The sequence below is a fragment of the Leptodactylus fuscus genome, chromosome 8 (genome assembly GCF_031893055.1).
Source record: "Leptodactylus fuscus isolate aLepFus1 chromosome 8, aLepFus1.hap2, whole genome shotgun sequence".
Classification (NCBI taxonomy): Eukaryota; Metazoa; Chordata; class Amphibia; order Anura; family Leptodactylidae; genus Leptodactylus; species Leptodactylus fuscus.
This window is the reverse complement of record NC_134272.1, coordinates 50,041,447-50,066,980: the sequence shown is the minus strand read 5'-3', so window position 1 is coordinate 50,066,980 and position 25,534 is coordinate 50,041,447.

The window sequence follows — 25,534 nt, the reverse complement described above, 5'->3', positions numbered from 1 at the left end:
GACCAGAGAATGATGGATCTGGTTCAGCATTCAGTAGTCCCGGCTACGTGGGTCGGTTATGGTAAGGCGTGGAGAGAGTGGTGTGCGTGTATAGAGGCCGAGCGTGTGGAATGGTCTTAGGATGATAGATGGAAGGTGGTTTTCCGTTATTTTCTCCATTTACGGGACATGGGTTTTTCATCGGTGGTGGTGGCGGTCTGCCGCCTTTCTGGCCTGAATTTTTACTTTCAGCTTTGGGGTTGGGGTAATCTTTTCAGTTTCTTTGTATTGCGTCAGGCCCTTAAGGGCTGGCGTAGGGAAGTGGTTAGTAAGGATTGCTGGCGGCCAGTGTCTTCCTCCCTTTTGTACCGCTTAGTTTCTGCTCTACAGAGCATTTGCTCATCACAGTACGAGTCCTTTTTTTGAGGTGGGTTTTTCCTTAGCCTTCTTTGGTGCCCTCCGTATAAGTGAGCTAGTCCCCCTTCTAGGTCCCGCCCTGGTGGGTTCCTCTTGGAGAACGTCCTGCTATGCTTGAGAATTAGAAAGTCTAAAACTGACACTATGGGCAAGGGTGCTTGGTTCTGCCTTTAGCAGGTAGAGGGGAATGTATGTCCGGTCTGATTAGTCAGCCGATATCTTGCGCGTCGGGGGGAGGTGTCTTCGTTTCTTATTCACGAGTCTGGTTTACCTATAACTTCCTTCCAATTTAGGTCCATATTTAACAAATCTTTGTCAAGCCTGGGTATCGATCCTACATAATATGGTACACATTCCTTTAGGATCGGCGCGGCCACCGAGGCCTCAAGGGTGGGTCTGTTGGTTGAGTCCGTTCAGAAGATAGGCAGGTGCAGATCTTCATGTTACGCCGGGTACGTGCACCCGGAGTTGCTGTGTTAATTTTGTTGATTTTGTTTCTTACAGGTGTCCAGAGGCCTTACATCTGTTTCCTTGGTCACAGCTACATATTTTGGGCGGCCCAGAGGGTCGAGAGTAGACCTGGTGGTAAGTCTCTCGGTTTTCAGGAGATGGAGGTAGAATGGAGAGGCATTACAGGCTTAAGTGGTGTCAGGTCTTACCTGAGGCGATATCCGTTGTACAGTTTGCTCCCCCCCTGTGATTCTGGTCATTCACACGGGTGGGAATGACCTTTGTGTCCTCAGAGTAGCGGAACTGATTACCCTAATGAGGGCAGACATGGAAAGAATAACTGGTTATTTTTCGGAAATAATTCTAGTCTGGTCCAAAATAGTTCCCCGAGTGACCGAGTGGCAGGGCACCAGGGATGCCGGCGTGGTTGAAAAAGTACGTAGGACGGTAAATGTCTGTTTGTCTCGCTTTATTCGTTCAAAAGGAGGAGTTGTTGTTCGCAACAGGCAGCTTGAAGGTGACAACCGTAGATTGATGAGTCCTGATGGCATTCATCTGAACGACATCGGATTGGATATATTCTTATCGGGCCTTCAGGACGGAGTTGAACAAGCTCTTTTCTTATTGGGGGTGTGTGATCCCCTGGTCTCCTCCGTGGCGGTTTGGTGTGTAATTGGGGAATGGAGGTGACATGCCCATGGGGAGTCTGATGGCTGGCATGCCACGCCACGCCCACCTAATTAATTATATATATATTTCCGTTTCTGATTAACCTAAGAGTTCGGGTTAAGTTGTAATTTCCATCAATAAAGAGCTGTGGCCGACCCCGTCCAGCAAAGTTGAGTTTAACCGGTTAAGGACCAGGCCCAGAAGTACATTAAGGACTGGGCCTCTTTTTTCAAAACTGACATGTGTCACTTTAAATGACAATAACTTTGAGACGCTTTAACTTACACAAGTGATTTTGAGATTGTTTTTTCGTAACACATTATACTTCATGTTAGTGGTAAACACTAATCAATATTTTTGTATTTATTTATAAAAAAAATAGCAAATTTGGAAAAAATTGCAATTTTCAAAATGTGAAATTCTCTGCTTTTCAGGCAGATAGTCATACCATCCAAATACATGAATAAATATTATCTACCATATCTCTGCTTTATATTGGCATCATCTTTTGATTGTCTTTTAATTCATTTTGGACGTCACAAGGCTTACAAGTGTAACAGCGATTTTCCAGATTTACAAGAAAATTCCTCAAACTAATTTTTTAGGGAGCACTTCAGTTCTGAAAGGAATTATAAAGGCCTATATAATAGAAACCCCCATAAATTACCCCATTTTCAAAACTACACCCCTCAAATTATTCAAAACAGCATTTGGGATGTTTGTTAACCCTTTAAGCATTTCATAAGAATAAAAATAATATGGAGGTCAAATTTAGACATTTCATTTTTTTTCACTAATACATTCATTTAGACCTAAAATTAACACATTCACAAAGGGTTAAAGGAGAAAATGCATCTCACATTTTGTTATGCAATTTCTCCCATGCACAGAAATACCCCACATGTGGGTGTAAACTGATTTTTGGGCACACGGCAGTGCACGAAAGGGAAGGAGCGACACTGGGTGTTTGAACAGCATATTTTGCTGGAATAATTTTCAGGCACCATGTCGCATTTGCAGAGCCCTTAGCGTACCAAAACAATGGAAACCCCCCAAAAGTGACCCATTTTAGAATCTACACCCCTCACAGAATTCATCAAGGGGTATAGTCAGTATTTAGACCCTACAGTTGTTTCACAGATTTTACTAACATTGGAATGTGTAAAAGAAAAATTACTAAAATGTCACTTTATCCCCAAAGTTTTCATTTTCACAAGGGGTTAAAGGAGTAAAAGCCCCCCAAAGTTTGTTAAACAATTTATCCTGAACATGGCAATACCCCATATGTGGCCATATTCTGCTGTATGGGAACATGGCGGGGCTCAGAATGGAAGGAGCGCTACTTTGCTTTTGGATGGCAGATTTTGCTGGAATAATTTTTAGGTGCCATGTCGCATTAGCAGAGCCCCTAGAGAACTAATATAGTGGAAACCCCCTAAAAGTGACCCCATTTTGGAAACTACACCCCCCACAGAACATATCAAAGGGTAGAGTGAGCATTTTGACCCTACAGCTGTTTCACAGATTTTATTAACATTGGGACATGAAAATGAAAATTTACTTTTTTTCCAACAAACTGTCAATTTAGCCCCAAATTTTTCATTTTCACAAGAGGATAAAGGAGAAAAAGCTCCCTAAAGTTCGTTACACAATTTCTCCTGAACACAGAAATGTCCCATATGTGGCCATAATCTACTGTATGGGAACATGGCGGGGCTCAGAATGGAAAGAGCGCTGTTCGGCTTTTGAAGGGCAGATTTTGCTGGAATATTTTTCAGGTGCCATGTCGCATTTGCAGAGCCCCTAGTGTACCAATAAAGTGGAAACCCCCTAAAAGTGACCCCATTTTGGAAACTACACCCCTCATAGAATTTATCTAGTGGTTTGGTGAGCATTTTGGCCTCACAGCTGTTTCACAGATTTTATTAACAATGGGACGTAAAAATGAAAAATTACTTTTTTTTCCAATTAATCGTCCATTTAGCGCCATATTTTTAATTTTGCAAGTAGCTGAAGAATTAAAAGCCCCCAGAGTTTGTTACACAATTTCTTCTTAACACGGCAATACCCCATATGTGGCCATAATCTGCTGTATGGGTATACAGTGGGGCTCAGAATGGAAAGAGCGCTATTTGGCTTTTAGAAAGCAGATGTGGCTGGAATAGTTCTCAGGTGCCATGTCGCATTAGCTGAGCCCCTAAAGTACCAATACAATGGAAACCCCCCATTGTGACCCCATTTTAGAAACTACACAGGTGACAGTAAACTGGAATTCACCAAGAAGTGACCCCATTTTGTAGGGACAATTTTAGGGCCTCTGCAAATGTGACGTGGTGTCCAAAAACAAAGAATCTAAATCTGCACTCCAAAAGCACATATTGCTCCTTCACATCTGCGTCCTGCTGGGTACCCAAATAGTGGTGTATGCCCACATGTATGACACTGGTGTACCCCGGATAACGTACTTAATGCCATATGTGGGTATAAATGGCTGTTTGGGCACAGCCGGGCACAGAAGGGAAGGAGCACAGTTTGGTTTTTGGAAGTCATGCCACTTTTGCAAAGCCCCTGAATTGCCAATAAAGTGGAATCTGCAGACATGTCACCCCATTTTGTACACTACCCCACTGATGGGATTTATCAAGTGGTGTAGCGAGCATTTTTAACCCTTGAGTGTTGCATTTATTTAGTTTCCAGAAATGAAATCACAGCTGATAATGAGAAGTTAAAAATGAAATTTTTCCAGAGATTGGCCATTTTAGTGCCCGATATGTTGTACCCGACTTATGTCAGCAGAGACACTCCAAAAACTGGTAAGCGGGTATCCCGGGCACAACAGCTTTCAGAGCGTTCATCTCTGATACAAGGCGGGCACAACATGTTACGCACAGAAATGACGGATTCCTGGAAAAATTGTCATTTTCACCTCTCACAATCAGCTTCGTATTCATTTATGGATAATAAGTTATAGCAACACTTGGGGGTTAAAATGCTCTCTGTACCCCTGGATAAATCCTTCAGGGGTGTAGTTTCCAAAATAAGGTCTCATATCAGGGGATTCCACTTTACTGGCGTTTCAGCTCTACAAAAGTGTCATGGCATCCGAAAACCAAACCGTCTGTGCTCCAAAAACCCAATAACCCTTCTTCCCTTTTGCGTCCAGCTGTGCCCTAATATCAGTTTATACCACATAGGACATTACGTCCGATATAACGGGTACACCAGTGTCATACATGTGGCATACATGTGGCATAAACTGCAGTTTGGGCGCACAGCAGTGTGCAGAAGCGAAGGAGCGCTATGCGGCTTTTGGAGCACAGATTTGGATGTTTGGTATCTGGACGCCATGTCATGTTTGTAGAGCTTGTAAGGTACCAGAAAAGCGGATTCCCCAAAGGAGTGACCCCATTTTGAAAACTGCACCCCTCAAAGAATTTATCAGGGGGTGTAGTGAGTATTAGTATCCCGGACGTGACTGCACAGCGGATGGCGAAGAGGGAATATATAAGCTGTGCAGAGAACATTGCAGACACCAAATTCCCTACTATGTCCCAGTAGCTCCTATGATTGGGGGAGTCACTCTGGGGGTCACTTTGGGGGTCACTTCTGGTGTTTTTTCGCTCATAAGCTGTAAATCTGGGGTGTCCCCTGATATTCGCTCGCACAGCTTATATATTCCCTACCTGCCGCAGCCAGTTGTGTTCTAATAATTTGGCGATTTTTGGGGGGTTTTGCCTTGACATTGCTAGATGTTATATTTTCTTTATTTTTCTGGTGACGTGGCCATATAAAGGCTTGTTGTTTGCGGGATGAGATGCATTTTGTAATGACACCATCTTTGGGTGCCTACAACTTACTGATTACATTTTATTAACACTTTCTTGCTGGATTAAAAAAAAAAAAAAAAAAAAATCAATCCTGCATTGAGTTTTACATTTTAAATTTTTCGCCATGCAGCGTACAGCATAAGTAACATGTGGCCTTTATTCTGCGGGTCGGTACGGTTACGGCGATACCTCATTTATGTTATTTTTTTATGCGATACTAAGTCTGCAGAACAAAAACACATATGGGGACATAAATCAATGTTTTTTGCATCGCCATCTTCTGAGAGGCGTAACATTTTTATTTTTCGGTTCACAGTGTTGGTTTAGGGCTTATTTTTTGCGGGAAAATGTGCGCTTTTTATTGGCACTGTTGTGGGGTGAATATGACTTTTTGATCACTTTTTATAGCATATTTTGTAGGATGAGATGGCAAAAAATCATTACTTCCGGCGAGTTTTTTCCGTTTTTTTTTTTTTCCGACGTTCACTGTGTACATTAAATATTATTTCAGTTTTATTGTACAGGTTGTTATGGACGCGGTGATACCAAATATGCATTGCTTTTTTTAATTTTTAGTGCTTTTTTTTTTATATAATTCATTTTGTATAGAAAAAAGGGATTTTTGGACTTTAGAACTTTATTACTTTTTTCATACACTTTTTTTTTTTTTTTTAACTTTTTTTTAACTTTTTCATGTGTCCCTTTAGGACACTTGAATCAGTTGATGCTTTGATGAAAGCACCAACTGATTCTGCACAATAGCAGACAGGACACGAGCAGGACATGAGCTTGCTCGTGTCCTGCAAGCTGCAGAGGAAGTGAGACACATCGCTCACTTCCTCCATCGCCCGGGCAGAAGCAGCAGGTAAGTGGGGGCTCCGGTAGTCTGGGGTCACTGGCCAGACCCCAGACTACCTTTTACTGACATCGGCACCCCCCGATCTCGCCGCGGGGGGTGCCGATCACTTTCAATTGTCGGCGGATCCCTTTCGATCGCGCCGTGATGTTTGACGGCGCGATCGAAAGGGTTAACACGTCCAGTCGGACTCAGTTCCGACTGGACGTTATGGAGGAAGGGGTTAGGTGTTAGTAACACCTAACCCCTGTCCCCCCCGCACCCCTCCCCCCGCCATAAAGGTACCTAAAGGCCGGACGTATTTCGGTAATAGTCCGGTCTTTAGGTACCAGCACATGAGGCCGTAAATTTATGTATGGCGGTCCTCATGTGGTTAATACCCTATGTTGTGTTTTTATTGGGAAGATGGGCGTCATGCATATGGTTAAGGTTTACGCTTACAGTCTGCACAGTCTGAATAAATCATGCCTTGAAAATAAGGTTGACCTTGGAGGAATACCCTTCCTCTTATGGTAACTACTGTCACCCACATTAAAGTAACCTCAGCCCTACAACACTCTTGAAGAGGACTAGATCTTCTTATTCGCTATTTCTTGAAAAATCCAGTTACCATGGAAATATATGTCAACTTCTCTAGTAGCAGAAAGGTCACACCACAGCATTGGGAAAAGAAGGACTTTTCCTTTAAATTTCTAATGACTCTGGGCATAATTGCTTCTCCTTCTCTTTTGCTGGTGCCATAATTACCATGACAACTTCAATGTATGTGATTCCTCTGCGGGTCCTGAGCTTTACATTATACACAAAAGCTAAAAAGCTGATTTTAAGTCTGTGTGGATAGGTGCCAACAAGGCGACAGTGTGTATGATGAGATTCAGCTCTTGTCGTACTAGTACAGTACACGCAGGCTTTTCCGATGTTTCCTAGCTCATAAGTAATAGCCTAGAATTTGTAATTGCTGCTTATGTAGTGCGGGGACCAGTGTGCTACTATTGATGTTCATCATTAGAGACCCCATAAAAGTGAACGGTGTGGGAAACATTGCGTATTAGCCTTCTGTGCTCAGGGTTTTGTCTTGGCCGCCTGTGACTTATGTGGGCGAGTGCCCAGCTACCAGCTGCATGTTTTCTGAAGATTAGTGCCATAAATCTTGAAGATATCTCACCAAGCTGCATTGTAAATAATAAATTCATTCATATCCTACTAAAAGCTTTATAGTTTGATTGTCAAGTCTTCATTTCATGGTGATGCGCTTTGCATGTGTTTACCCTGAAGTTGCGGCTGTTGCAGGGAGATATCATTTACCTGTTGTTTTATTCTGCAAGTCAAAGCTAGAATGGATTCCCTGTTATGGAAGGATGTCATAAATGCTGTCATATGGAAGAGGGCAGAATACTTATTTATAACTGAACTTAAATGGTTAAAAGAGTGTATACCATGCCATTCATTCTGATGGGTGAAGCAGTCAGTGGTCAGACATGAGACTGATCTGAAGTTTCTGTTTAGAATTGCTATTATAGGAAAACTTTGCTAGGACCTGGGATTTGCTGAAGCTTGAAATATAATGTCAGCCTTTCCAGGGTGGTCGCTTCGCTAAATACCAGACTATGGGGTATATATGCATAATAGCATATTTTACAGGATGAAAATTACAATGTGTATTAAGCTTAATATAGTCGGAGAATTTATCATTCATGACATAGAGATGCACAAACATGCAACTGAAGCCCTGATCCATGCCTTGTCCACACCATTCTGTGAATAATGGCATTGCGGGCCAGGGATTGTGGGGCTGATTTACTAAAGCTCAGACCATTTACCTGGTATGAGCTAGAATGGAAATCTAAGGCAATTCCTATCTGGAATAGATTTCCATTTCATGTCGGGGCTGTTTATTAAGATTGACTTAAATTTACCCCAGTATGTATCTATATGTTCTAGCTGTTTTGACGCTCTTTTGACTGTCTTTTATTAGTTTAACTTACAGACTACTGAAGATATTTTCCATTGAAATCAATGAGATGCTGATAGGGGCGTGTTTTTTTTTTGTTTTTTTTTTAAGTGATTTTATCAACTATAGAAGTTATCCCCTATTGATAGGGTAGGGGATAACCACAAGGATAACTAGAAACTCCTGGGCCCTGATGCAAAATCTGTAATAGGGCCCACACTTACCATCACATATGTATGATTCACGTATGTTCTTATGAAGTTTTTAGGCCCCCTCATCCCAGGGGCCAGTAGTGACTGCTATCTCCGGGCTCCTTACAGCTCTCAACTCTCAATAACCTACAACAAATCGTGATGAGTGGTGATCAGACTGCTCAGACCCCAGCAATTCTGTAAACTGAGGTCTGGTTCCCCCACTCTGATGGGTTGAGTTTGCCCCTTGCTACTCCATTCATTCTCTATGGGAGCACCAGAAATAGCTAAGCACTGTACTTGGCTATCTGTGGCTCTCCTAAAGAAAATCAATATAGTGCTAGGGTGCCTGCTTGCCCTTTCACTCTATCAGGACGGGGAACTGGACCGCTGTTCTTGGTATCGGTTGGGGTCTGATAAGTCAGACCTCCATGATCATGAAGTTATTTATTTCCTGACAGGTTATATTGAATTTTCTCCCAAAAATTATACATCAATCTACTCAGCTGCTTCTGCTCAATAACATGCTGCCTGCAGATTCAGCAGTATTTTCCATATCACAGTTTCTCTTTAAAGGAATCCTAAATTCAGTTCAATCTGCAGGCAGTATCTTATAGAGAAGGAGATGCTGAGCAGATTTATATATATAGTTTTGTGGGAAATTATTTTGTATAAATTGCTAAATCTCTGATCATTCTGGTATTTGGAGTCCAGTGGGCGGTCTTACATACAGAAATTACTGTCAGTCATTAAGTAGAACTGCCCACTGGACTCCTTAGCCCAGAATGAGAGGAGGGGAATATGAATAAATGGCAAGTTATACTATATATTAGTCTGCTCAGCTCCTACTGCTCTATAACATTCTGCCTACAGATTGGACTACGTTTTCATCAAGATGGGTTGCCTTTAACCGGTTAAGGACCGCTGGCCGTAAAATTACGGCCAGTGATCCTGGTACCTAAAGACCGGCCGATTGTAAAAATACGGCCGGTCTTTAGACTCCATTTTAGAGGGGATCGCGCGTCCCCCCGGCGACAGTCCCGCCCCCACTACCGGCGCGGGACTTGGTGAACATGCCGGGGACCGATCTGATTGGTCCCCGGTCATGTGATCGCTGTGACAGCAAGTCACAGCGATCCGTTCTGTTTACAGTAGTGACGGCTGCTTCTAAGTCTCCTCCTTCTCCTCTTCTTCTTACACTTAGTTTCTTTTGTGAGGAGAAGAGAAGAAGAAGCGATATCTTAGAGCAGCAGCTGTCACAAAGCACTATACTTTGTTTCCACTGCCCAAAAACCCATCGATCACCCCATCCACTGCCCAAAAACCCCTAATTCCCACCCCATATCACCTTATACATAGATCATATATATATATATATATATATATATATATATATATATATATATATAAAAAAATAAATATATATATATATCTCTGTATATCAGATCTAGATAGGGAGATATATCTATATATATATATACCCGCCATATAGGTATATATATATATCTGTCCCCTGTATAGCGCTAACATATTCTGTGGCGCTTTACAGACATTGTCAGCCAAAGTGTCAAAGAGGGCTCGCAGTAATCAGCTCTCTAGCTAAATACATATATATATATATCTACCGTATAAAATATATATATATATATATATATATATATATATATATATACCCGCCATATAGGTATATATATATATCTGTCCCCTGTATAGCGATTATGGCGAGGAGGTTTTATACTAGTGAGGAGGCATACGCCATTCTTTGGTCAGATGCATCAGATGCGTCTGACACTGAAACATTTGCAGACAATGAAAATGACAATATAAGTGTCAATTCCGATATGTCTTCAGGGGACGTTCTCCCTGATGACATTGACTCTTCAGATGGTGAAGGTGCAGGAACTAGCAGTGCGGCAGCACACAGTGACACTTTCCCACTAATTGATGTGCGTTCCCTCCAGTGGGCACCTGCTCCATCTTTTGCCCCTAGAGTCCACCCATTTACTGCATCTCCTGGCATAACAGTGGATGATTCCCAATTTACCCACATGAATTATTTTAGTTTATTCATAAGCGACGACCTCCTCAATGAAATTGTCCTTCAAACGAATTTATATGCCACCCAGTACATAACCCAAAAACCTTCCTCTGCCCATGCCAAAGATTGGACACCCACAGATCTAGTGGAAATGAAAAAATTTTGGGGCCTCACCCTAAATATGGGTATTGTAAAAAAGCCCTCAATCAGATCATATTGGTCAAAAAGTCCCGCACAGTCAACCCCAATATATTCGGCAGTCATGTCCAGGCTTCGCTATGAGCGAATAATGAGGTTCCTTCACTTCAGTGATAATTCACAGGCCCCCCCAAGTGATGATCCAAACCGTGATCGGTTATTCAAACTGAGACCCCTCATAAATTATTTGAACCACTCCTTTTTACAACATTACACCCCAGAGCAAAACGTCAGTGTGGACGAATCCCTCCTTAGTTTTCACGGCAGACTGAGCTTTCGCCAATATCTCCCTTCCAAACGGGCAAGATATGGCATAAAGCTATATAAGCTTTGCGAAAGCAGTTCTGGCTACACCGCCGCCTTCAGAATATATGAGGGACGAGATAAAAAAATTAATTCCCCAGGATGCCCCCCAAATTTTCCCATCAGTAGTAAAATAGTGGTGGAGATAATGCAGCCCCTGCTACACAAAGGGTACCACTTGTATTGTGACAACTTTTATTCAGGTGTGGCCCTATTTAGACACTTGCATTGTGCAAACACAGGAGCATGTGGAACCATGCGCAAAAACCGAATTGGTTTTCCGCAGCAGCTAGTGGGGAAGGGCATACAAAAGGGGGAGTCCTGTTCTTATTCTTGTGAGGAGCTGTTGGCGGTGAAATACAGAGATAGGAGAGATGTATATGTGTTGAGCACAATACACCCCACAGGAACAGTGGCAGTGAGGGAAAGAGGGGCAACAGCAGACAAGCATAAGCCAATAAGTGTGTCCGAGTATAACAAACACATGGGGGGGGTGGATTTAAGTGATCAAATCTTACAGCCCTATTTGATAAAAAGGAAAACCAAAACCTGGTACAAAAAAGTGGCCATCTACCTAATACAAATTGGAATTCACAATGCCTTTTTACTTTATAAAAAGAAGGGAGGCACCGACAAATATCTGGATTTCCAGGAAAAAATAATTCACAACCTCCTTTTTGACCCTCAGGACCCCATAGAGAACCCCCAGTCTGAAAATGTCAAACGACTAACTGAAAGGCATTTTATCAGTCTAATTCCCTCCACAACAACACGAGCTAACGTGCAAAAAAAATGCCGTGTCTGCGCCAAAAATGGGCGACGCAGAGATACCCGTTACTTTTGTCCCTCATGCCCCTCACAACCAGGCCTGTGTATTTCTTGTTTTGAGAGATACCACACTGTTGTTCATTATTAGAGCTCTTCCCCAGAAAATATTCCACTTCTAATTTTGTGGTTGCCACCAAGCCCCATTTTTTGCATAAACCTGCAAATTCCTATTGTTATAAACTCTAAATTCCCTAAATTATACCCCTAGATGAATACATTGGGGAACAAAAATACTAATTACATTTTTTGCATAAACCTGCAAATTCCTATTGTTATAAACTCTAAATTCCCTAAATTATACCCCTAGATGAATACATTGGGGAACAAAAATACTAATTACATTTTTTGCATCTTTTTCAACATTTCACAAAAAATCTGGATACTCTAAGAAGATGCTAAAGCACTTATTGAATGCCTGCAAACTATTCTAGCAAAATCTGGCCTACAAAATCCAATTAGCGCTCCATCCGTTCTGAGAGCGACCGTGTGCCCGTACATTCGGGTACCAGCACATATGGGGTATTGTCACGTTCGGGAGAAATTGGGTAACAAAATGTGGGGTGCAATTTCTCCTTTAACCCCTTGTGGAAATGCAAAATTTGGGGTAAAGCAACATTTTATAGCAAAAAATGTCATTTTCCCATTTGCTGGGCCAATTCTGTGAAACAACTGTAGGGTCAAAGTGCTCAATATACCCCTTGATAAATTCCTTGAAGGGTCTAGTTTCCAAAATGGGGTGATATTTTGGGGGTTTCCACTGTTTTGGCACTTTGGGGGCTCTGCAAAAGGGACATGATGCCTGCAAACTATTCTAGCAAAATCTGGCCTACAAAATCCAATTAGCGCTCCATCCGTTCGTACATTAGATTACCAGCACATATGGGGTATTGTCACGTTCGGGATGAATTGGGTAACAAAATTTGGGGTGCAATTTCTCCTTTAACCCCTTGTGGAAATGCAAAATTTGGGGTTAAAACAACATTTTATAGCAAAAAATGTCATTTTCCAATTTGCTGGGCCAATTCTGTGAAACTCCTGTAGGGTCAAAGTGCTCACTATACCCCTTGATAAATTCCTTGAGGGGTCTAGTTTCCAAAATGGGGTCATTTTGGGGATGTTTCTACTGTTCTGGCACTTCAAGGGCTCTCCAAATGCAACATGGTGCCTGAAAGATATTCCAGCTAAATTTGCCCGCCAAAATCCCAACAGCGCTCTTTCTGCTCTGGACCTTACAGTGTACCCATACATCACTTTACAGCCACATGTGGGGCATTTCTGTAGTTGGGGGAAAATGCGTAACAAATTGTGGGGTGCATTTTCTCCTTTAACCCCTTGTGGAAATGCAAAATTTTGGGTTAAAGCAACATTTTATAGCAAAAAATGTAATTTTCCAATTTGCTGGGCCAATTCTGTGAAACTCCTGTAGGGTCAAAGTGCTCACTATACCCCTTGATAAATTCCTTGAAGGGTCTAGTTTCCAAAATGGGGTCACATTTTGGGGGTTTCCACTATTTTGGCACCTTGGGAGCTCTGCAAATGGGACATGGTGCCTGCAAACTATTTTATCAAAATCTGGCCTACAAAATCCAATTAGCGCTCCAACTGTTCTGAGAGCGACCGTGTGCCCGTACATTAGGGTAACAGCACATATGTGGTATTGTCGTGTTCGGGAGAAATTGTGTAACAAAATATGGGGTGCAGTTTCTCCTTTAACCCCTTGTAAAGATGAAAAATTTGGGGCTACAGTAACATTTTATTACGAAAAAAGTAATTTTTCATTTTCACGTCTCAATGGTAAAAAAATCTGTGAGACACCTGTAGGGTCAAAGAGCTCACTATACCCCTTGATAAATTCCTTGAAGGGTCTAGTTTCCAAAATGGGGTCACATTTTGGGGGTTTCCACTATTTTGGCACCTTGGGAGCTCTGCAAATGGGACATGGTGCCTGCAAACTATTTTATCAAAATCTGGCCTACAAAATCCAATTAGCGCTCCATCTGTTCTGAGAGCGACCGTGTGCCCGTACATTAGGGTAACAGCACATATGTGGTATTGTCGTGTTCGGGAGAAATTGTGTAACAAAATATGGGGTGCAGTTTCTCCTTTAACCCCTTGTAAAGATGAAAAATTTGGGGCTACAGTAACATTTTATTACGAAAAAAGTAATTTTTCATTTTCACGTCTCAATGGTAAAAAAATCTGTGAGACACCTGTAGGGTCAAAGAGCTCACTATACCCCTTGATAAATTCCTTGAAGGGTCTAGTTTCCAAAATGGGGTCACATTTTGGGGGTTTCCACTATTTTGGCACCTTGGGAGCTCTGCAAATGGGACATGGTGCCTGTAAACTATTTTATCAAAATCTGGCCTACAAAATCCAATTAGCGCTCCATCCGTTCTGAGAGCGACCGTGTGCCCGTACATTAGGGTAACAGCACATATGTGGTATTGTCGTGTTCGGAAGAAATTGTGCAACAAAATGTGGGGTGCATTTCCACTTTTAACCCTTAGTAAATGTGTAAATTCTAGGGCTAAATGAATATATTAGTGATAGAAATTGAAAAATGTAAATTTGACCTCCATTTTGTTTTAATTGCTGTGAAATGCTGAAAGGGTTAAAAAACTTTCTACCTGCTGTTTTGGATTCTTTCAGGAGTGCAGTTTTTAGAATGGGGTGACTTATGGGGGGTTTTATTACAGAGGCCTTTCAAGTTCCCTTCTGAACTGAACTGGTCCCTTGAAAATTGTGTTTTGGAAATATTCTTGAAAATTTGGAAAATTACTGCTTGACTTGTAAGCCTTATAATATCTGAAAAAATTTAAAGAGTGATTAAAATTTGATTGCAACATAAATGAAAGACATGGTTAATTAGATTTATGAAAAAATTTGGTTGGTATGACTTTCTATTTGGAAGACTTGCAATTTCAAAGTTTGAAAACTGCATTTTTTTCGAAATTTTTGCCAAATTTCATATTTTTTAATAATCAAAGACATAACATACCGACCAAAATTTACTATTGACATGAAGTACAATGTGTTACGAAAAAACAATCTCAGAATCACTTGTCTATGTTAAAGCGTCTCAAAGTTATTGCTATTTAAAGTGACACATGTCAGTTTTGAAAAAAAGGCCTGGTCTTTAACATACTTTTGGGCCCGGTCCTTAACCGGTTAAATCTATGGAAGACAGCATGTGCCCTGACAACTGAGAGGGAGCAATAAAAGATACTGAAGTGGGTATCCTGAGCCAATGTGAACCTTCAAGAAGCAGACAGGTATGGGTCCTTACAAACTCCCTGGTGCACAAGAGTGCGATGTACTGGATGGGTGGATCATAGGGTATGACATTGACGCATGCACATGATTTCTTCTCACAGTCACTGCAGGATGGATTCAATTCTACCTAAAATTATGAACCTTCTGTTGGCTCCTCTTTTTTTAGGATTTCTATTTACTGAGCAATCTAATATTCAAAGCCTTAAACTACAGCCATAAAGCGGTTATAAAAGATGCATGCCTCAATATTGTCGAAATATAAAAAGACACTTTGTATCCTCAGCCAAAAACAAAGGTATTCTAGAAACGATAAAAAACGATAGTATGGGCCAACATCCACCTAAAAAGGCCCCCAAAGCAGATGTGGTGATACGTCTTTTTAATAGAGGCATCTGCTGCTTCCCTCTCGTGCCGCTCCCTATACCCAGACTGTTCTTTATAACCTGATACAATAAAAAATGTGCAGTTGGGGCTTTGTTCTGATGCAGCCTCCATACAGCCTGTCTGCAAGCCATTTATTTAACCAACGAAAGAGCATGAATTCTGTATCGATTGCAGAGCCTCGTGGTACGACTAGCAATGTAATTCACTACAAACGCTTTGCAGGCAACTCAAGTACGTACAGTCATTTTATATAGAACAGTGGCGCAGACAAATACTGACTGCATAGATAAGGCATAAATCATCTCTATAGAATGGCAGGTTCACGGCATCACTTGTGATTGCATTTCCCACAAGTACAACTGAGGTACACTTAATAGATATTTATCTCCTAGTGGCTCAGCATCTATTATCAGTGTGGAAATCCCAGAGGTACGAACTGTTCTTTTATACTTGGCAATATTTTAGTGTTGAAAACTAATTTTTCATAATAATTTTTCAACAAGCAAACAATCATGTACATTATAAAAAAGTATCTGCATCCCCTCCCCATAGTGCTCCCATTATTTAAAGGGAGTCTGTTACCAGCAGCACAGTTAGATAGGTCAGGCTCACCTGAATGTCACAGCTTTTCCTCCATGAATATACAGGCCTCCACTGCTGAGATATTCATTTATTTTTCACTATGGGGGTGGCTTTGTTGCTCCAGACTGTTAGGGCGCGTTCACACGATGTAACGTGCCGCGTGATCTGGCACGTATACGGCGTGTGAGAGTTTGCGCGCCGTATACGCTGCCATTGATTTCGTATGCGCCGTGTTATTTTGCGGCCGTGATTTTGTCACGGCCGCAAAATAACGCGGTGTATATGATCCTAACTCCCATTGAGATCAATGAGAGCGTATACGGTGCGCAAACTCTCACACGCCGTATACGTGCCACATCACGCGGCACTTTACATTGTGTGAACGCACCCTTAGGCTAAGTTCACACTTAGTTTTTGGTCGGGGTTTTGGCGAAAAATGCCTCAAAAAACGCTTCAGGAAACGCTTCAAATGGCAAAAAACGCCTCAGGAAACTCCTCACGTGTTTTCCAGTCCGGTTTTGACAATGCCAAAACCCTGACCAAAAAAATCTGTGTGAACTTACCCTCATACCCCACACTGCTCTGTTATGCCAATTTTCTTTGAGTGACAGGACCAGGGACCAGTCGATCCAGACATAGGCCATTGTTGGCGGCATTATGCTGAGCACCAGCATTATATAGTCTAATAAATGCAACATTTCTTCTTGTTTTTAGAATTATGCAAATGTGGCTCAAGTGCAGTGGGGGCGTGGCAGATGGTACTTGTAGTCTGGTTTGCAGTACAAAGGTTCTGGCACACCCCCATTGCACTTGAGTATTATTTGCATATTTATAAATACCACTGTTTAAGGAAATGGTGCATCCATTGGAATATCTAAAAGTATAATGGTGATCAGTATAATGTCCCCTACAATGCAATGTGGCCAGTGTAATAGTGAGCTTCCTGGTGACATTCCCTTTAATAACACACTGAATGGGTTCTGATAATAGAACCAAATGTAATATCACAAATGTACTCTTTAGATATGTGGAAACTGAGAAATTATATTGCAGGGATTATAGTTATGTAAAGTAATCCTTCGTCTTTATAAACAGTGACTCTATATTGAATTAATAGAGATGAATGAATGGCTTTACTGCCCAAGTAGGTTCAAGGTTAAATAGGTCCAAGGCTCATGGAGAGATGAATTAGGAGTCCTCTTTCTATGTATGATTCTAGGGCTCTATATGAAATGATGGCACCATTTACAGGCTGAGGGGTATAAGTCAGTCACAAGTGGTGGGGACATAAATGTATATGTATATAGTAAAAAAAAATTGCCTTTTGTGGCTTCTACCTGTTATTTTCTAGTACCGACCTCTGCGCATTCTCTACTGCAGCCTGTACTCTGTACCTCCACCCTGGAAGGGCATTTGAGTTCAGTAAGGGGTTAAATGGTTACATATTACATATATTTTATTTGTCTTGTAAGACCCCTAGCATATCCTGAATCCAGTAAGATATCATTGTTAAGAGAGAATACACTGGAGGGACACAAGCAGCACTAACATTATGATTGATTTATTAGAGAACAGATGGAGGACTGCAGATTGCTTACCTCTCATCTTCCCCGTAGGCTCAGTGTAATGTAGAAATGAGATACAGTAGTGATTTTGCACATAAATCCACATTTCTATTGTCCTCCTCTTACTGCGGCTGGAGTAAACCGTTATTTACCTCTGAAAAGAACAGTATAGTTATGTATGCATGTGGCAGCATGGGAAAAATATATTTTACCCAGCAGCTTGGATGGAGGACAAATCTACTGTATTGCCTAATATGTTCTATTTTGTAGAGACAGACCATTGCATGATATAATGGACTCTCGTAGAAGTATATTTTATTATAAGGGTCAGGTGAGGTCAAGAGCAGAAGATGTATGACAATGGAAATATAGCAGTCCTCCTTATTGTATAGCCATATTTCATTCTTTTCTTCATATGGCAGAGCTTTTTCTCACTTGGGCGGATTGCAGCTTCTTTTCTTTGTGAAACACTTCTGATACAAATATATATATATATATATATATATATATATATATATATATATATACTGTATATATATATTGGAAGCAAGTCAGGAAGTACATTGGTAATGGAGATGAAAGGAGGTTCCTATCTTTAAAGAATATCCAAACTTTTCAGGTCAAGCTGTTATGGGTTTACATGAGGATTGGAATAAAGCTATTTCTTACTATAATGTGACTAGTATTTTTCCTTAGTAGTTTTCCTATCTGTAGACACCATTTCTTATTCTAAATTGTATCTGTGCTGGTGGTTGGAGACTATGGAGGTGATGCTTCCTGATTTTCTGCCACTCACTCACTCACTTACTCACTCACTCAGAAGCAGCAGCGCCATATAGAGAAATGCTGAACAGTAGTGGCACAAATAAAATCCCAGGGTGAGGCTTGATGTTACTTGCCCCTTCCTCTGTTTGTCTGTGTCCTCTGTTCCTCCTGCCCATCTTACTCCCCTGTCTGCAGACTTCTATGGGCACATGTAATTGTAATTGTAATGGTGTTCAGAAGGGCCCTGACAGTAATGCAGTAACGACTCAGGACACCAGAAGTGCAGTTGAACAGGGAACAGGTTTATTACAGCAACTAGAACAGGTACAAATGGCATTTTCCAAATGGAGGTAGTAGTTTCTCAATCTCCAATCCCCCAGCCTTGGTTATACGATTGTGCCCAGGGATGTTACAGGCTCTATGGCAGACTTCCCCAACTAGTCCTCCTCTCGCAGCTATGGATAAGATAAGATAATCCTTTAATAGTCCCACCATGGGGAAATTCAGTGTGTTAAAGCAGCATGGATAATACAATAATATATTTCAAGAAAAAACACATACAAACTCAGAATAGCAGATAGAAAAGATACTAGGAGTGATAGCAACTAAAAAGAAAAGAAGACTTCAGGATCATTTAGTTCTCTGTGCAGAGTGATCTCCTCTTAGCCTGATGTTGATTATACAGTCTGACCACGGTTGGGAGTAAGGACCTCCAATAGCGTTCCTTCTCACTCTTGGAGTGACACAGTCGGTCACTGACAGTACTATGAAGAGGTCTTCAGTATCAAATATCTTCAGAACTAAACAACTCCTTCAAAGAGGACTTTTCATGGTTTGGGGAACAAGCAGTTCTATATACTGCTGGAAAGACGACAGTGCGCTGAATTCAGCGCACTGTCGGCTTTCCCGATCTGTGCCCCGGGTGAAGAGCTAGTGGTCCCGGTACCATAGCTCTTCACAGTCAGAAGGGCGTTTCTGACACTCTGTCAGGAATGTTCTTTTGTACAAACAGCACCAATAGCGTTGTGCTCTGAGCCCGGGGAAGAATGTCCCCTCCCCTCCTGATAATACTCGTTTATGGACACACTGTACAGCACTATTAGCGCTGCTTTTACAGAAGGACATTCCTGACAGAGTGTCAGAAACGCCCTTCTGACTGTAAAGAGCTACGGTACTGGGACCGATAGCGCTTTACCCGGGTACAGATTGGGAAAGCTGATAGTGCGCTGAATTCAGCGCACTGTTGGCTTTCCAGCAGTATATAGAAATGTTTGTGCCCCAAACCATGAAAGGTCCTCTTTAACAGTGTGCTGTATACGGACAAGATCACACACATACACCCTATTAAACTGAGTACTGACCACTTTTGAAACTGCAGCCTGGCCTAGAGGGGCCCTGATGTGGAGGACACAGCAGCAGAAAGACCTATTGCTGCTTTCTGCAGTATGACTTACCACATGGAGTACAGGCAGGTACCAGTGGGAGGAGTTTCGACACGTTGTGCATCACATGAAGATGTCCTGCTCTAATTAGCTGCAGGGACCTTTCCTCTGCTCAACCACAGTCAGCGAGTAACAAGTGAGGTTGAGCAGGGTAAGTAAACGCTGTGAAAGCCGACAATGTGCTCAGCTCTTCACATCCTGGACTGGTCCCTCCCTTGATTAATATGTCCTTTGAAGCCAGAAGTAGCCGAGTGAAGAACCAGTCTTGGATTTGTAGCGCTGAGCAGCTGATGTAGATGTAAATCTTATGATCTACCATTAGTGGACCCCCACCTTCTCACTGGGCCCGGGGTTATCGCCCCTTCTGTCCCCCTTCCTGCTACCTATGCCTCTGGTAGCAGCCAAAAGCTCAGTGGCTGCTGCTTAGTTACCTGTTTCTGAGCTGCAGCTGTAATTTTGGCTCAGCTCAAAAACAAGCGCCGGGCTTGATAACACAAGGTGATGGGCCAGATTCAGTCTGCATGCCTTGTCTTTGACACCCGTGCAATAAACTCAGGTCTCAACGGTCATCAAGGAGATAAAAATGTCCTACAACCCCGCCTAGTGGCCTGTGATTGGCTATGGCTAAACCAGGGGTAAGGTTTGATCAATGAAAGGAAAAAATAACAAGGGAAAAGCTGCAAACCAGTGACATAGAATATAGAACATATAGAATGGAACATACCAACACAACCCAGACACACAAAAGAACATATAGAATGGAACATACCAACACAACCCAGAGACACAGAAGACAAACAATGAAAGCAGTAGCGCTCTGGGATGCTGCAACATGAGATACAGTAGTAGCAGACTGCTGAAGATTTAGGTACTCTATCATATGCAGTGGATACAAATGAATAGCTGTCATGTAAAACAAGGCAGTTATGAGTCCTTCAGAGTGGGAACCAAGGGACAAGAGTTGTCATAAAGCACATTCCTCTGGCATCTGCTAAAATGTTACGCTACCAGCATGATTCCTCCCCCAGAGACACATTTCCACAGCTCCAGTGTCCATGACTGTACTATTATCCTCTACACCTGATGCTTGCCGTTCTACACGATGATCTCGGCCATGGAGTGCCAATCTACAAACAGTTCTTGTGGTGAGGCTTTGGAGAAAGATTGGATCTGTGTAGTGAGACTTGCTATGCACTTTAGCATTCAGTGTTCCTACTGTGTTAGCATATGTGACTGTATAGAAGGCCTGCAGTTTCTGCTTATAACATCATAACAGGATGGGTGATTTCAGGAACCTTGGGAAATGTAAGACTGGAAAATGTGCACTAATGGAACGTTTACCCTATTCCACATTATTGACTTGAAAAATAAAGATGACTTTTATGCTTCAAATTAGATTTGCTTGGCCTTTCAAGCTTCTCCCCAGAGCCTTAGCAAATATTTAGCTTGCTATAGTGTTTGTAGCCCTGTATCTAAATACACGAGCCAAGACAAAGAGACTTGCTGGCACCCTACCTGACAACCGGTACCCAGGGTACATTCCTTATTTTGCCCCCATTTACATCCCTGTTCCTTTCTATGAGACTTTTTACTGGACACGAGGAAGAGAACAATCTGCTTTATAGTATCCTTATCCTTGGTGGAACACAATAACCAACAGGACTACAGCCAAATTTGGCGCACTTCACTGCAGTACAGACTATACCATTGTGGTGCCCCATGTATTTCTGTCCCCTCTGTATACTTATATACCCAATACATACCAATGTTGCAAAAGTCACAGTTCACTCCTCAAAACCATGTTCGTCCCAGAAATTTGAGATGCTAGTTGACACAAATGGACATAAAAAGAGATTCTGTGCATTTAGAATGACCTCTTCTATATTTCTATTTATACATTTATCAAGAGTCTCCTGAAAGCAGAACTCTTCTGAGACTGTGACCAATTATCTCTCAATGACAGTTCTTCAGATGCACCATCACACATGGCTGCCTCAGGAGTTTATAAGAAGTAATGGTGCAGTCATGCTGTTCTACTGAAATAGCTGCTCAAATTCTCATAACCGATTCTAAATGCTCTCCAAATTATTATGTTGTTAGAGTTTCTACATTAAAGGAACATTCTGGTCAAAAAAGATATCTCCTCACAGGATAGGGGGCAACTTTCTGATCACAACTGGGCTATTTTGAAATGTGTTCCACCGCTCCATTGATTTTGGAGAGTGTCAGGAGTATCAGATCTGCCACTGTGGCTTTAAGGTGTCTGTGTGACCTGAGATGCTTCTGCAATGTCAGAATTCTCTGGACTTTTCAGGAAGACTATTTATTAAACTTCCTTCCTCCTCAGCTAGGTGCCTGCTATTATTTTCCTATTTGGCTTTGTGACTTGTGTCATTGTATACTACTGCTTCAGACTAATCTCATGGAAACCAAACTTTGGTCTGTGACCCAATTATCCTTGTCTGCTGATTCAATGCGCTTAATGTGCTCTTGGAACACTGACCCTTTGGCTTTATTACCAGATACGACTTGTCTACTGATTCTTGTCCTGATGTGGTTCCTTGTAATATGACCTTTTGGCTTGTTATCAGAAAATCGCTTTCTTCAGGTTTAGATGTCTCTTCTTAACAGATAATTACTAGGATTTTACCATCCTGTTTTATCTCCTGATCTAGATATCATAGTAAGTGAATTGTGGGCCTTTATTTTCAGTAAGTGAAGCATTTACCAGGGAAACAGTGGTAGCAGCCGCCACAGGGCCCGGGACCCCTGATGCTCTTTTTTTTTTTTTTTTTTTTTTTTCAATAGGCCGTTATCTGCTGGAGTAACCCCAGCAGGTAATGGGCCCTATTAACTTACCGATCCTCACTCCTTCTCAAGTGGAGGTGGCTGTGAGCAGGAGTGGAGATCGGTAAGTGAGGCTGTGGGCCCACAAACCCCAACAAAAACTGCTATCATTATACTTTGGGGTCTTTTCAGACCCTGAAGTATGATGATCGGAGGTTCAGGAGAGGTGAGGGAATATAAACAACACTGTTGCTTTCCTCTCCTCTGCCACGGCAGTCTTTGGGCCTATTTGATGACATCCTAGATGTCATGTGGGTCAGGCCAGCGTCATTATGCGTCACAACACCGGCCTTGTTCATGTGACGTCTGTACCGACATTCAAGAAAGTAGTGGGGAGTGCACCAGAGCTTGAGAGAGGAAAGTAACAGCGTTTTTGTAGTAGTAGTGGAAGTAGTAGTAGTAGTAGTAGTAGTAGTAGTGGAAGTAGTAGTAGTAGTAGTAGTAGTAGTAGTGGAAGTAGTAGTAGTAGTAATAGTAGTAGTAGTAGTAGTAGTAGTAGTAGTAGTAGTAGTAGTAGTAGTGGAAGTAGTAGTAGTAGTAGTAGTAGTAGTGGAAGTAGTAGTAGTAGTAGTAGTAGTAGTAGTAGTAGTAGTAGTGGAAGTAGTAATAGTAGTAGTAGTAGTAGTGGAAGTAGTAGTAGTAGTAGTAGTAGTAGTAGTGGAAGTAGTAGTAGTAGTAGTAGTAGTAGGCTGTATAGGGTAAGATAAACCATTGCTGTCAGTGAATCATCATTGCTTTCTATTCCAGATTATCTTACTCTGGCCTCTAAGCAGCCAAATCCAGAAGGTAAGAAGGTGTATTGGACAACATCTTGGGCAGTACTTGCTCTGGGGGCACAGTGCAATCTTGTGGACACGGTGACAGCTTTTTCCGTAAGATCTTCCTCCATTCCAGGACCTGTTTCACAAAGAGGGGGGTAAACTGGTTGGACAACCCTACAAAGCTGCAAAAATGAAGAAATAACAAGGATAATTTAGTAATACAAAGACAAATTCTACACAATTTCTTTAAATCAAATATTGATTTCTCCCAAGTCACACATCACTCAAGGATACTTACCCGAGAGTAAGGCATACAATGTACTGTCATTGAATAGATGCTTTTCAAAACCTGTAAGACATCAGGGACCGTAGTCACAGAGCGTCCCTGGAGGGCTGGAATTAAAATGTTACAAAACAGTGCAATTGAACTGCGACTCCTCCAGTGATTTATTTTTTCTTTGTGTTAATGTCATTAGAATGCTGTACATGTTGCTAAGTCCCCAAGTCCCCGGGATGTGTACATGCATACACGATGCCTGTAATACACTATGGACATCATGTATAAAAATTGCCTTAGAGAAATTTTTTTTTTATTGTGTATAATGAAAATAAGATCTTAAGCTGATTGATTTCGATAGGCAACAAAGGCTTGATATTTAGGACCTTAGTGGATAACGCGTTGTTACCTAAGGGTTGTGATAATTCTGTCGTTACTAATATTGGGGCTCATATAATAATCTACACATACCATGTTTATTTAAGACCTTGTCAATCCGACATGTTCCACATTATTATGCAAATTGGATCTAAGTGTCATAAAGATGTAATTTTTTGTTTTTCAACTAAACTCATGGATGGTATTGTATCTCATGTATCATTGACATGCTGCAATGTGAAAACACAGCCTTTCTGTTGCAGATTTTTTTCTGCAATGTGTAGATGGGTTTAGCCAGAATCTCATCCTCTGTACTGTAAAACGCTGCGTTTTCACAGGTGGGGCTTCAGCCTAAGAAAGACGCTCCACATTATTAAATAGGCCACAGGTTTTAAAGGAATATGGAAAAGAAAAAATGATCTCTCTGTTGCAGAAAAGCGCCAAGTAGTGCAATGCCTTAGACGAAGTATAAAAACATTAGATATTTCATGAAAACTTAAGTGTGATCATCGTACTGTGAAGAGATTTGTGGCTCATTTAGAGCGCAGAAGGATTCGTGCTCTGCCAGATAAATTCAGCAAATTAAGAGAAGCTGCTGAAAATACCATTACAAAGCAAATGGGTATTTGAAGTTGTTGGTGCCTCTGGAGACCCACGAACCTCAAGGTGTAGGATCCTCCAGAGGCTTGCAGTTGTGCATAAACCTACTATTCAGTCACTTCTAAACAGTGCTCATAAGCAGAAATGGTTGCAGACTAATTTTTAGACAATCTTCTTTACTGATGTGTGCCATGCAACCCTGGATGGTCCAGATGGATGGAGTAGTAGATGGTTGGTGAATGGCCACCATGTCCCAACAAGTTGGTAGCATAGTCATGTTTTGGACAAATCATCATTAGAGATAAGCGAGTAGTACTCGGTACTACGGTATTCGAAATACTCGTACTCGATCGAGTACCACTCGCTATTCGAATGTAAAAGTTCGATGCTATACAGTCGGCCAATCAACGCTGGTTCTTCTCCTACCTTTAGAAGTCTTCTCCGTGCAGCTTCCCCGCGACGTCTTCCGGCTCTTCATTCACTCTGCCAGGCATCGGACCTGGGCAGAGCCGACTGCGCATATCCGCTTGTAGTGCGGGCATGCGCAGTTGGCTCTGCCCAAGCCCGATGCCTGGCAGAGTGAATTCAGAGCCGGAAGACGCCGCGGGGACGCTGCAAGGAGAAGACTGCTCGGAGGATCCAGCCCGACCCTCACTCGTGGACTTGGTAGGTATAATTTGATTGAACGTTGCCTACCCCTGAAACGAGCATTTTCCCCCCATAGACTATAATAGGGTTCGATATTCGATTCGAGTAGTCGAATATTGAGGGGCTACTCGAAACGAATATCGAACCTCGAACATTTTACTGTTCACTCATCTCTAATAATCATGTTTTGGAATTATGGGGAGAGATCTTTTTAGCCCCCTTTAGGGTCTATGTAGGTGTGAAAATAACCATTTAAAAGTATATAGAGTTTCTGTCTAAAAGGAAGAAAAACTCATGGTGTT